General features: G+C 44.7%; 1 protein-coding gene across 7 annotated transcripts in view; it reads right to left on the bottom strand.

The window, feature by feature from the left end:
• The window catches only part of LOC118513593, a 59,344-nt gene that overhangs the window by 13,094 nt on the left and 32,385 nt on the right, over positions 1 to 13,865 (bottom strand). For 6 of the 7 annotated variants that reach the window (XM_036059580.1, XM_036059576.1, XM_036059573.1 and 3 more), the window contains one exon: positions 6,563 to 6,794. The gene's annotated coding sequence lies outside the window, so the exon portion shown is untranslated. Of the gene's footprint in view, positions 1 to 6,562; positions 6,798 to 13,865 lie in introns of all 7 variants that reach the window. The other variant, XM_036059575.1, reaches the window with a different exon arrangement.

The following is a 13,865-nucleotide window of genomic DNA, read 5'->3' as shown; positions in this document are numbered from 1 at the left end:
TTTTGATTTTATATTCTGGAAAATAACCTGGTTGTTTACAGGAGAACTCTCGATTTCACAAGGATCAGCCGGAATTCGCCGATACTCCTAACGTAGCTCCAGATTCGTCTGAAACGAAAGTTCGTCCCCGTCTCTTTTTTAATTAAAATTTCGATGAAGATCTGCTCATAATCAGTCAGGCTAGATGTCTTACTATGAGTTATTCGTAAAATAAAATAAAAAATATACTATTGTTTATGCCTTCAATGAATTACTCAAATCAGCTATGGAGTAATAATACTGCTTTCGAGCGATAAATGGTAGAGAAACATGTTTACCAGAAAATACTAAGGAAAAACAAAGGGTGCAAAAGTGCGAAATATACATGTTCCAATGAAAATACAAGTAAAAATTATAAATTGACACATTCCACTTTATAACAAATTCAGAACTCAGGATATAGGACCCATACGGTAAAGATCGGTGATACAAGGGTAAAGCACCCCAGAATTTTACTTTGATCTTTACGTGCCAATATTTTACACGTGAATGATTATATTTAAATTTATGAATATTTACTGTGCTTTTTCAATTCCATGATAAGATTGTGAGCACATAATCACTTAAACATAAACATGGTTAATTGATATTGAGCAAGCATGTCCTTTCACATATTTAATTCGTACCACATAGTTGGATGTTCAGTCCTCATTACGAGGGAGCGGTCCGGATGGGATTTAAATCCCAGTTCTGCCGTGTGAAGAACGGCACCGCTGTCGCATAACCGGGCTGAACCTTGACGCCTATACTATTTGAATAGGTATGAATTTTGAAACACAATTTAATAACAATAGTTGCTTTGAGATTTTCATACAATTTTTCTATCTCATTTTCTCAAAAACTATTTGTCAACATACCACGAGACGTGAAGCCCAGGATACGAGCCATAACAAGAGCTAGCATAAACTGCTCAATCAGAGAACTTCTTCTTATTCTTTCTTGGTATTACAACCTCGAGAGCACTACATCATACAATATTGCGTTTTGCAGTTCGGAATCGTCAAACGACTTATAGACAAGCTGCGGTCCATCGATCAACCAGAAATTGATCTCTTCGATGTCACAAAATGATTTCAAGACAAACAAACAAAAACTAGGTGGTTGTTATTGATCGTTCAACAATCGAGATGAATGGTTTGTTGTACTAGTATGTAAAAAATACCCTGGGAAATAAAAGAAAATCAGAATACCATGTGCAGATTTTGAACTTTTAACATTCGACTTACTTTTTCTACTGAACGCATACGGATGACATTCTGAACGAAGAAATTCGGGCTCTTACTAAACTCAGGTATGAAATCGTACAGCTACGTAGAAAAACTCTTCCGTCTTATTTTATGGATTCTGACTTCTATTTACATACCGAAAAATACGTCAAAAATTATGTACTACCATACTCTAATTTCGGTATGTAGAGAGAAATATGCAGCTGGACTATTCCTTTATAAATGAGTGTATTTTGAACCTAAGTAACTGATGTAACACACAGGGAAATTATTGTATTTTCTCACAAGAGTAATAAGTAATATTTACTGAACTTCCCTTTTTTCTTCTAATGTACAATAAATATAACCATCGAAATGAGCATCACAACCGGATGCCAGCACAAAAACCACCGAAAAATACCCCCTTGTAAAAACCCTAAGATTAACCAACGGAAGCGCAACATAATCTCATCCATCCATCGGTTAGCACACAGTTCCCATCGTTTGCTGCTCTTCTTTCACTCGCATGCATGTCCAAGGAATTTGCACACAAAGTCATCGATAATAACACACGCGCCCCGGTATGGGCCCGAAGGCAAGCTAAGTCCGCCCGTTGCAACTTGAGCCCCGCTCTAACGATGGCATCCGAAAGGCACAGCATCAAAACATCAAAACTCCCGCAGGGTTGTTGCATATAGCAGCAGTAGCAGCAGAGGCCACATACAGTAAAGCTCGCTTTCACTGGCCAGCGCGTTGCGCAATGCGAGCTCAATTAGCTACAATCATACATTGCATTAGTGGTCATTATTTCGCTCTTTCACTCTCGGCCGGACCCACCGTGTTGACCACCCGCCCGTGTATGGCACCACCTGTCCAAAGTCATATTTGTTAGTATGTTGCTTGTACCGGCACATGTTTCTCTTGTTCCCCACTATCACTCTCTTCTCATCTATTTTTTAGGGCGAGTCACAGTATCTCCCATTTTTACTGATGATAGTCCGAGATTTTCCCAACGTGATTTTCCACCGACTGATATTGGAACCGCTACCGCAGCCAGTTTCCGCACACATGGAAAACGGGGTGGCCCCGCGCGTTCGCTAATAGGTTTTGCACGATGAGCGACAGGTGCTCGCAGTCGCACCCTCCCGGTCGCCGAAGCGCCTGTTTCATCATCTAATTTGACGCGACATTTCATACCCGGTACGGAATTTTTGCAACACTTTGTGCTCTTGACGGTATCTTGCAGCGTGCATGCAATGGCATAACGGCGATGACGGTCACCGACGCTACCGGTATTACCCCCGCCGAAGCATACCGTGACAATGTGCACTCGAAATGGCAGTCGGTAGTCGTAACGTAATTGTTACAATTACGCCAACCGGGTGGATGATGCGGGCCCGAACTCAGCTCTTTTCTCCGGACAGTGAGCTTTACCGCACCAAATCATAAATGTCAGACCTTGTCATGCATACGGGACGTTGTTTACAGATGTTCTTCGATTTGTCGGTCGGTGGGTCGAAGTACAAGAAAAGCCTTATAACCCCTACGCACCGAGGATGAAAAATGGAGTGCGCATTTGCACGAATTATCAATTAAGATGCGATCAGTAGAGCAGCCTACCGGCAAAATGGTATAAGTTCTACGGTCTCCAGAAAGCCGAGTCTCGATTTTTCATCCCCTATCGGTTAATGACGTGCCCTCCTACACAGTACCTCACCCCAAGCTCGTAAGAGTGTATTTTATACCGATCCACCGCGAGGAACCCAGCGAGCAAAGAAAAAAAAACTAGCGCTCTTGAAGAATAATTGCTCAACATTTCCTTCCCGGCCGATTACGTGATATTATTTGCGGCGCGAAACACTAATGTCGTATTTATTTGTCTCACATTCACTACTACTTGTCATGTCCGGCACGCAATATCTCGCCCAGTCTTCCGGGCGTGAGGCTTCCCGGCTTCCCGGGTCGAACACAGAATCCTGCTGTCAAGCGGAAGCAACTCGGGGATGATATTAAAATCCCAACAGTTCCTTACGGTTCCTTACGGCACCGGAGACACTGGTTTTTAGGGGGGGGGAAAGGGGCATGAATCTCGGCAGCACACGAAGGTCCGTCAGGTTTTGCGTACATATCAGCAGGGGCGGTGATTTATGGCTTCACCGTAGTAGATAAGGTATATCCGGGGTGTATTAATCAGTGCCCCGCGTGGCTGTGTGAACTCGCTAATCGTGGCTTTGCTGCCCATTTGCTGAGTTCGTGAGGGGATTAACGATCGATTCCAGAATCCCTCAGTCCTGAGTCCGGTGTTAAGCCCAGAGTCGATTTTCGACTGTTACCTCTCGCCAAAGAGGGTTTAACCTTCCTGGGCCAAAAATCCATTAGAATGAAGCCTCAAATCTGGTCCTCCAGTTTTAAGGGGTAGTAAAATTTGTACCACCATTAAGAAAACCTTTGATGGCTATCTTTGCCGTCAAGGGAGCAAATGTCTCTCCTGATGCCGAAAAAAAAACTGTACTATGGTAATGACCCGGTAAACATTTTGAAATGATGCTCATAAAATCAATAATTTGGGAAATTCTTCGCCCTGCTCTCTAGATGACTCATAGAGCGTTGTAGTTGTATTCCTGTGCGGCTTGCTGCTCGCTTTGTTCGTACCCATATTTACATGTCCAATGTTTCGCTCTCCATTGTTGCCGTTCTGTGCGGTTTCTGGTCTTTTGCTTTTCATGATGAAAACTCCGCACAAATCTCTCACTTTTCGTTTCCTACAATGAATCTGTAAAGCTCCTGTGTGCTGCACGTAGGAAAATGCTTTTGCAAAGAAACACGAGTGCTTCCGACAATGAATGCAAATGAAACAATTGCGCGCCCATACAATGGATGTGGTTTGAAAAGTTATTATTTTACTACAGCACAACAATGGCACGAGGATATGGTTTTTGTGCTCTAGTTCTTGCGAGGTTTTGTTAACCGGTACTGCAGGGATACAACACAAAACCAACTGAGATGGCATGTCATTCGCAGCTCATGTACCACTTTTTGGTTCCATTCCAAGATATTTGTTTGGCAAATATTTTCGTGCAGAAAACACGGTACTACTGTTTCTAATTATTGTGATAACAAAATAACAACACTGCTCTCGGTACACAATATTTGACGCTTTCCACTCCAACATACGGTCGATTTTTCACCATTCGAACGGTCGACGTATCGGCCACCGAAAGGGACAAACTCATTTTCCCACGCACGTTTTCGCACGCTATTTTGATGTTCACCCACCCAGACCCACCAGAAACCCGGGTCAGCCCGGGTTGGTTGAACAAATAGCAACGGCCCAGTATCCGCCGTCCGAGATGTAGGTAGGTGTCCCCAAAAAGTTTTCTCTTTCCCCTTAGATGGTATCAAGCGCAACAAGTAAGGAGTCTCGCCGTAGAGAGAAGTACGAGAGAGGAGATTAATCAGACCGAGGGTAAATTGCAGATCACATTCCCAACCCGTTTAGCTTGCTGCTAGACATAAAAAGATGACTAAGACATTTTCAGATCACACGCACACACCTACGTTAGTCGTGCGGAAAGGACATCGTCCCATGCCAGTTCGTACCTTCGACAACCGAAAAGGGTGTCTGTGACAAATTTGTGCTTTTAAAGGTATTTACCAAGGTCGAACGGTGATTTTTCACGCTAAGGGAAAATGGCAACCGGAGCTATAGAATTACTGTTCTGCAATCAGGGCTTATCTACCGTAAGCCGTCGAGTAACGTTACCGAGACGGAAGCGTATGTTAGTGATAGGGAAAATCAGACTCTTTAAAAGGACGTTAAAAGGTAGCTAAAGACGATATTTATAGGACAAATAAACCAAAATTACTACACCAAGATATTATACGTGGGTCTCATCAATCAGCAAGAAATCATAGATAAATTCTCGATATTCACTGCTCAAAGCTTTTCCCTCGCTTAGAAAATTTCACTAGAAATATGTAAAAACCTTCCTTCCGAGCTGAAAATAGGATTTTCGAAAATCAATTTACGCCCGCGACGTTGGACCAAAAATCAGGCCACCCCGGGCATGATGGAATTTCGATAACATTTTCAACCCATCATCGTTTCATCCTCCGCAAGAGCAAACATTTGCATTCCAATGAACGCACCGCGTAGGGCTGTTCAGCAAACATGTCTCTGCTTGCACTCGATACGAGACGTATACCGTACCGGTGCACACCGGTATCCGCCAGAGTACCGTCGGGTTCACTCGCCTAGACGTACAGTTCCCGGTGCACCGTGGTCGTCCGTGATCTTCCGGCACGCAGCCAAACGCTCGGTGGTATGCACATACAGACGTCGTGTTTAACGCAGCATAATGTTGTTTGATCAACTTTTCAGCATCCCAAACTAAAGAGAGATGGGGAAAAGAGGCACAAACACACACACAGGGGGTTGCATACGGACCGAAATCTGAAGTCACAAGCATAAATGCCTGCCGTGCCGTTAGCGCATTGACCCAGGGGCAGGTTCTTTTGGTGGACATACTTTTTCGGTCATACTTCGGGTATGACTTAAAGCTCGCACGCCTCACCGGCTTGGAACATTAACGAATGACAACAGCCAGCTCCGTGGGGCTGGCTCTGTTGGCAGAACGCTGGAGTGTGCGTTCTAACGGAAAATGCAAACATAACCAATTATCCAAAGCTGGGATGGAACTTTTGGCCACGCTGCCCAGCAAAGCGTGTACCGCGTAAGAACAAGTACACGCACAAGAAAACCCACCCCAAACAAACGGTGCCTTACGGAAAAGACACGACATTTTTGTCCACTTTCTCCCAAGCCCAACCGCAAGAGTGTCTGCTTGTGGGGAAAAGTTTTTAGAACACATTTGTAAACTCCACACACCGCATCGTTCACGCGCACACCTGGCAATGGAACGGTGCGGGTCCAAAGCCGCTAATCGGATCGCAGGCTCAGTCTAGTGGAACATGACCTGTGCTGCGTGACATTCAAAGAATGTTGCTGCCCTCCTGAAGGTACCGGCCAAACGGAATAGTTCCCTGTTCCGGATAGTTCGTTAGCTTGAAACCAGCGGACCGGAAACCGAGACTGACAACCGCTTGTCATCAGCGGCTTGCCGGCCACCTCCGGGGAAAGAAAACCCACTCCACCATCTTCCGACACTCCGACGGCAAAGAAACGAAGAACAATGGCGGTTATGCAGAGGAAGACGAAAAAGCAACAAAGATACTAAAGACATTGGCTAAAAATGAACGCACGTAGCACGGTGCCTACGGCTACCGCATAATACACCGAAATGACACATTTTACTTACTGGATAATGCGCCCCAAGGTTCCTGGACCTTCACCCTCGCTGCTCCTCGTTTGCGCGTGTGTCGCACCGGAGATAGCCGGATAGAAAGAAAGCTTGCTACAAGCGCTCCTTCGGCCGAGTGCGATGGCTGAGGACTTTAATCAGCCGCTTCCTTCAGCGTGCTGCTTGCTGTCTTGGCAGGAATCACCGACGGTCCAACGGTGCTCGCTGACTCGCCGAAAGGTGCCGAACGCTGCTGGAACGGAACGGGAACGGGAAGGATAAAAACATAAAAATAAGCATAATGAGTGGTACCGTACTGAAATGAATAAATTACACAGCATTTAGCATAGAACAAAAGAACACTTTCGTTCGTGCGGTTGTTTGGATTCCGCCAAACAAAAAAAGAAGTAAGTAAAGTCACACATCGCTGAACTGCGGCAAAGTGAAGGTCATACGGTTTTGGAACGAATATTAATATGCAACAAAGTGCGATATGTTTCAATTGAAAAAAGGGAAGTAGATGTGACGGGTTTCAATTAATGAATAATAATTTATCAAACATAGCGAAAAGGTAACGGATCTCCGTTTGTAGTAAACGCCTAAAAGTATGCAATCCATATTTTTTTAAATTAATGCTTTCCAGCCTTCAAAGGACTGTTTTAATAATCATCTATTGGGAATTTTTCAGTAAGTATTGAAGAAGACATTTTGGCACTTCAGCTTTGTAAATTGATTGCTTCCACAAAGCTTGAACCCCAAGAGCTCCGTTGGTTTAGCTTATGTGAAGGTGGATGGTCATTCTTAGGGACGGACTTACTGAGAAAAAGTCCGTAATTGGAAACTAATCCCAATTTTTCGGGATGAAAAGGATAATTATCAAGTAAAATTTTTGATATTGAGACAAACAAGAAACTCATTATGCGGCTGTGCATTTTAGGGTTGAACAATCAAATCATAATGATACTTCTGATCCATCAAGTCAACATGTCCATCAACGATATTCAATTCGACTTATATGCTAGAGTCATGATAAGTTTGCCCTCGCAAAGGATCACCACCAAGCTAGGATATCGCTTTTACATCTTTTATTCATATAAAACGGGCAGGAAAGGATTGCCATATTAACATCTCTTTTACATTTGAATATAATTTTCGCATAAATATCCATGTCACCTACGAAAGCCGTTTTGCGTTTTATCTGTTGGCCTCATTCTTCAGATATAATTCCAAACACCACTGGCAACAGTACACTGGTGCGAAATAAAATTCGCTCGCCTATAATAAAGATCATTTTATAAAGAGGAAGCTGCAAATCACACTTCCCTGTAAAGCTTCTTTTAATCCGGCTTCAAGCTAGCTTGTACAGCTTCTCCTTCCTCACTCCCCATTTTGCTAGGTAAGATTAAACCAGAAAAATAATCTTCCGGCAGGCAAACTTTCCAGCGAGCAATAAAGTACCATCCCACCAAAAAAAAAAAACCAAGAAGACAATTGTAGCGAGCAAACTTAAAGGTGTTTCACCATAGGACATTATGGTGTGTGATTTATTGTTTGCCATTCCAGTACGCCAACTGTACACCGGCCGTAGCCGTAACTAAGAATCCTTTTCCGACGCAAATATGCTGCCGTACTTTGTTGACTTTCTTATACCGTTTCTTTAGCCAAACAGCGTTACAACTATGCAGAAGCTTTTCACTCTATCTAATCGCATTCCGTTCATCTTCTACCGTTGGTGTACGTTGCATCTTCGCTTCCCGCACCGGAAACCAAACGGTCCTTCGCTCCTTGAGTGTTTTGGGGGGCCGCTGCAAAAGAAACTAGGAACAAAACACACCATGATGTGACAGTCCGCTCCCGGTGGCAGACGGTGCACGGTGGGAGTTTTTCTGTAGATTTCCCCAGTGGAAAATGTGAACTTTCCTTTGCGGCAGCTAAAAGCATTGTAGAGGAATTTGGAGAGTTTTATTCCCCCTTTTTTTGCTGGCTATTCCCGCCCGGTTTCAGTTCATTTGTGTCACTGCGGCACACAGCTGGAACGGGACGTGAACGGAACACAATTGCATTTTCAAAGTGCTCACCGGCCACAAATTTCCATTCACACATGCTGGTGTGAATCGGCGCCAAAGACGCCTCTCGAAGCACGAAACGTCCTTCACGGAAAGGCTTCATTTCCTTTGCGCTGAGCATGCATGCGGTATCATTTTCACCGAACAGCGCGTGCCAACGAGAGTTGTATGTGCTTGGTTTGAGTGCACCCTCCTTTTTCGCGAATGGAATGTGCAACGCGAAGCTTTAAAGCACACCTCCTCACTCTACCGCAAACAAGCTGACGTTTGCACGGTTTTTTTTTGTGGGTCGATATAGAGTTGTTGTCTTCCATCAGCCTTTTGCGAACGACTTCAAACATTCATCCATTCTGGTGCTGAAGGGGTTGGAGCGTTGTGGAGGGGTTTCCACGAGTAAGCACCGAACGCTCGGTACGCTCGGTGTAACTGTAACCTGCAGCTGGCTGACGGTAGCAGTTTTAATTGATTGATTTTTAGTTCGGTCGTTCATTCTCACATGCAAATTTTGCGCCGTGCACTTTTTCGTGTCCTATCGAATATCTCACAGACGAGTGTAACAATCGGTAAGTAGAGCTGCAATTAAAACCACAGCAAGTAATTAAAGTGAGAAAAGAAAATGCTCTGCTGACGTTCGGTTTACCACGCCGATCTGCTTCAGACGCAGTTTCATTAAGAGCCTTGCTGGCCACTTGCCGACAGCAGGACACGTCAACGTGCCTCGCAAACGAAATGATTCAATCGACCTAATTTAAAACGCAATATGCTGCTCATTAGCCGCTGCACCTCCCCGTTCGATGCAACTTTACCGCGGGAAAGCACATTGCCTATCGGAAGCGAAACCTACCTCCCCTCCCGGGAATGGAGCGAAAGCAATTACATGTACGTCGCGGTGCAAGCAGCACAAATTCTGCGACATGGATTTTCGCTTTCCGTACGACATGCGCGCCGCGTCCCACATGGCGTCCCATAATAAATTTGTCCCCTTTTCGATGCGAGGGAATGTACGGAAAGCTTAAACGAATGGCATGGGAAAAGTTTGCAGCGATAACATTATTTAATAACCAATAAAGGATGGCTTGAAGCTTTAAACTTTTCTTGACGCCCGTGCTTTCGTACGATTAGTACATCCTGTGACCATGGCCACTTGAACTAGTCCCGATAATCTCATCCTTATTAATCTGCAAGAAATCGTCTAGACCACCGGGGAGTAAGATGGACCCAGACGAGCTACCAAGCTGAGCCAAGATAAATAGTGGTAGAAATTAAATTTTATGCACCCAATTAAAAGCTGTCTGACCACGTCGTTCTGAGGCTACCGGTTGAACTCCCTCGAACCGCGCAGCTATCTTTCGAGTCGTTCAGCAATTTTCACACACGCAATGATTTCATAGAAGTGAGCAAGTTCGATCGCATATCTGTGTATTCTCACCTAGAAGAGGGAAGAGCACCAAACTCCATTAATGAACTCGTTTCTTGGGGTTCCCCCAACCCGCCAGGAACTAGACCAAATGGTCTTGTCGAATGGTCGAAAATGGAAAGTTATTATGCTGTAGCTCAACACTTTATGCTGCCCCGTGCGGCACTCGCGGGCTACTGCTGATTGGCAATTTTCGGGGCCGATGTGCGATCGTAAATTGTGCTCATTATGTGCGCGAATGGGAGAAAGTGTGCGCACTCAAGTCGGCACTCACGATACACCATTCCAGGGGCCTATGTTTGCTGGCTCCCCTTAAAGACTTCTAATGAAATACTTTGGAGTTTTTTGAAGATATAATGCTTTTTTGTGGTTCCTTTTTGTGTGTTTGTGTGTTGCTTTGAGCCCTTTGGCCATTTTAAAACTGCTCGAAATATTATTATTGAGGTCTATTGCCTTTTCGGGGCCGGGTAGCTGGCCCCATCTGAAGCATAGCGGGTTTTCCACGCTTCTCAAGGAGAGCATCCATTTAGCCGAAGCATAATCTCCCATCTACCCTACACCCAGGTGGTACTACTGGTGGGAGAGGCAGCATCACTGCACGCCAATAATGTGCATAATAGATGAAGTCGGATGAGGTGCGCGTACCGTTTGGCGAGAAAATACCATTCCACATCGCCAGCTAATTAGTCTTCGGAGGCTTTGGAGTGATTGATGAGACCGCTTTACCAAAAGGGGGTTCAGTCGTAAAGGGTGTTTTTTGCCCGAAATTGTGATCAATACCACGCGGAGAGTGCCTGGTGGCATTATGTCCTGCTAATAATAGCCACCTCAGATTTTAATATCTGTGATGAGGTAGAAAACAAGCTACACAACATGATCCTGTTGAGGAAACAATGGAAGATTATGCAAAGAGACTGAACGTTAACACGTGTTTCCAGTCTCCAAAACGTCTTATTAATGTTTTGGATTTACTTAATAAAATGGACATAAACAACCTGGCGGGATGAACACATTAAAGCGCTTTTCTATTGCATTTCTTTCCCACCTTGGGGATAGGAGATCATCAAAGTGTAATAAAATACACGATGGTTTCATCGTCTCTCGCTGTGCCGCCGCTGTTCGAGGTTACCACTGACGCTAATAAAACAATCGAGGGATTCAGCTTATAAAACGCACAGACTTTATTGCAACCACAAGAATCTTTCTTCATCGTAGAATGATTGATCTAACAACGTTCACGTTTCCGTTTCCAACTGCCACCGGTAACAGCTAACCCAGGACATAACCACAATGGAAGGTTTCCCACCGGTCGACCTAACAGAACAACCGGGAGTTAGATACCCATTACCCATCGTTATCATCATCACCATCATCACGAGCCTCATCATTCACCACCAGCGTCGTGCTGACGCCATCTTTCGAATTGGCACCGTATTTCGCCGAGGAAACAATTCAAACCAACCGTTCTGTTCTGTCCTTTCCCCTTTTCCGCCGGGACTTCCTTTCTGTGGTCTATTCTTTTCCTTCCCATCTCGCCAGGAACATCGAAACTTTTAATGAAAATGCACTCCACCATCGGGGGAGAGGCAGGCAGTGGGCGATTTAACAACAAGGGTACCTCTAATAATCATCCAGAAGGGCGAGAGACCACGGATGGAGTTATGGAGTCGCATCAACACTTTCCGACGGGTACAACACCAAAGGGAAAAGTAAATACAGTTTATAACGCAATTAATTTCAGCTAATTAGACATCGGCACACTACGCACATGGTGTTGTGCCCGGCGCTCTGGCGTGATGATAACACGCCGAGGATGAAGTTTTGATTGAGCTTTCGCGCTCGCGCGCTTTCGCCGAGTAAAGTTCCGGTTCTTGCTTGTTTATTCTGCACGGCCCCCACCCGCAAGAGGCCGGAAAACTGTTAATGGAAGGAAAATATTGTACCGTGGTTTATGTTACGACAGATGCTTTTCGAGGGTCAGTAACAAACCGTCGGTACTTTATAGGGTGAACCATCATACATTGCCGTGTGGAGTACGTTTGTTGACAGGGAAAGTTTTATTTGATTTGTTTGTAAGGGCAGTTTTATATTATTTTTTCTTTTATCTTAGCAAAACAAAAACGAATAATTGTTTTTGCGGAACATAAGCTTCTATTTGTTTTCACAACACTTGCTGCCGTTCGCACCATCACAAAAATGCAAATTATCAAATTGATCCGACAGTAGGCCTGCCGCAAAACGTAAACCTGCTCCGTCGTCTGCATAAATCATCAGACCCCATTCAATGATGGCGCATATACCAAATGTAGAATGGACTCAGATCTCCACGTCTCACCCTCCCACTCACCCGAGCGTGGAAAATGATTCAATATCAACGATAACCGACCGGCCGTTTATTTATTTATTTTCGGAGAGCTTTTCCACCTCTTTGTTTTCGGGGAAAACTCGACCACCCCAGAAACAAACTCTGGTTTGAAAAAAAAAACAGCTGTCCGGCGCTATTGAAAGCTTCCTTCCATTTTGTACGTTCGTTCGGCGCAACAAAAACCCAGCCATACCATCTTAAACCATCCAACCGTCCAACGCCTGTTGAGGGCGGTCGAATTTTTCTTTCATTTTCCATTACCATTTTTCCAAATTCCATTTCTACTGTGCCCGGGCATAAGAAGCACTGGCACGAGGTCGCTATTATTCGCGAGCGAATATTTACATTGGTAAGCCCAGCTGCATCAGCCCCCGGCCAGTTGCTGGAGCGCGAGCAATGGGCAAGTGAAAATAAAGCATACCTTTTCACCAATTACGGGCCTTCGTGGCCGCCAGCGACGATCCGGTACCGGTAGCGAAAGAGCACGCGCGCACGAGCGCGTTACCTTTTGATTTCCCGGGAATTTTCTTGCAGCACGCGGACAACATTCGAAACAGCCAAACAGCAGGTGGTCGTGAAAAAATGAATTTTTCCAACCGGGCAACAACACCTGTACACACCCACCTCGTGTCCATTCTTGGAGCGCGAGCGCGCACGTGTGTGTATGTATGGAAAAGTAATGGAAATAAAAAGGAAATTTTATTTGATTGTGTTTGTGGCTTTTAATAAAATTAACTTGAACTCGCCTTTTTTTTCGTAGTTTGTAAGATAATTACCACACAAGCTCATGGGCGCACAAGATTCGGGCCGCGCGTCTTGCCGGGCCTTGAAAAGGTTTTATCCACGGGAGCCACTCCGTATGCACGGCGCCGTCTCTAATTGACATGTTCGTCGTTCGCTCCGATTATGATCAAAACAATCTTTGCCAACTGTATCCACCATCAGGCTCAGGCCAGCTCATTGTGCAACACCGACCAACCGGCCGACCGACCGCTTATTATGCTAATTTAATTAAAATCTGGACGAAAATCATAACTTTCTTCTTTTGTGCTACCAGCTGCTGCTGCTATTTTTGTGCTTTTCTTCTAAGGCGACGTTAAAATAAAAACGCGAATGAAAAGCATTGACATTTCTTATCAAGATTCTATTATATTGCCTCGCGTATTTATAGCAGTCGCGCTGGGAAATATGCGTCAATAAAGACAAGCAAAACGCCCATTCCGGGACAACTATGTGACTTGCGCTGGGAATGTTTCCAACTATCGCCGGGAAAACAATGCCTGAACAGTAGTAGTAGCATCGCAACCAAATGAGGTTCATCATCTACTGCACCAGCGGGTGGTGGTGTGTGGGAGATGTATGCATAATTTCCTCCGGGATTTTCCCAACATACCCACCCAGTGCAACAATGTGTAAATGATAAGCAACGGCAAAGCTAACAGAAATTAAATATTTTCTTACGTGAGGTTTTTT

This window comes from Anopheles stephensi, chromosome 3, assembly GCF_013141755.1.
Source record: "Anopheles stephensi strain Indian chromosome 3, UCI_ANSTEP_V1.0, whole genome shotgun sequence".
NCBI lineage: Eukaryota > Metazoa > Arthropoda > Insecta > Diptera > Culicidae > Anopheles > Anopheles stephensi.
This window is presented reverse-complemented; position numbering and strand designations above follow the sequence as displayed.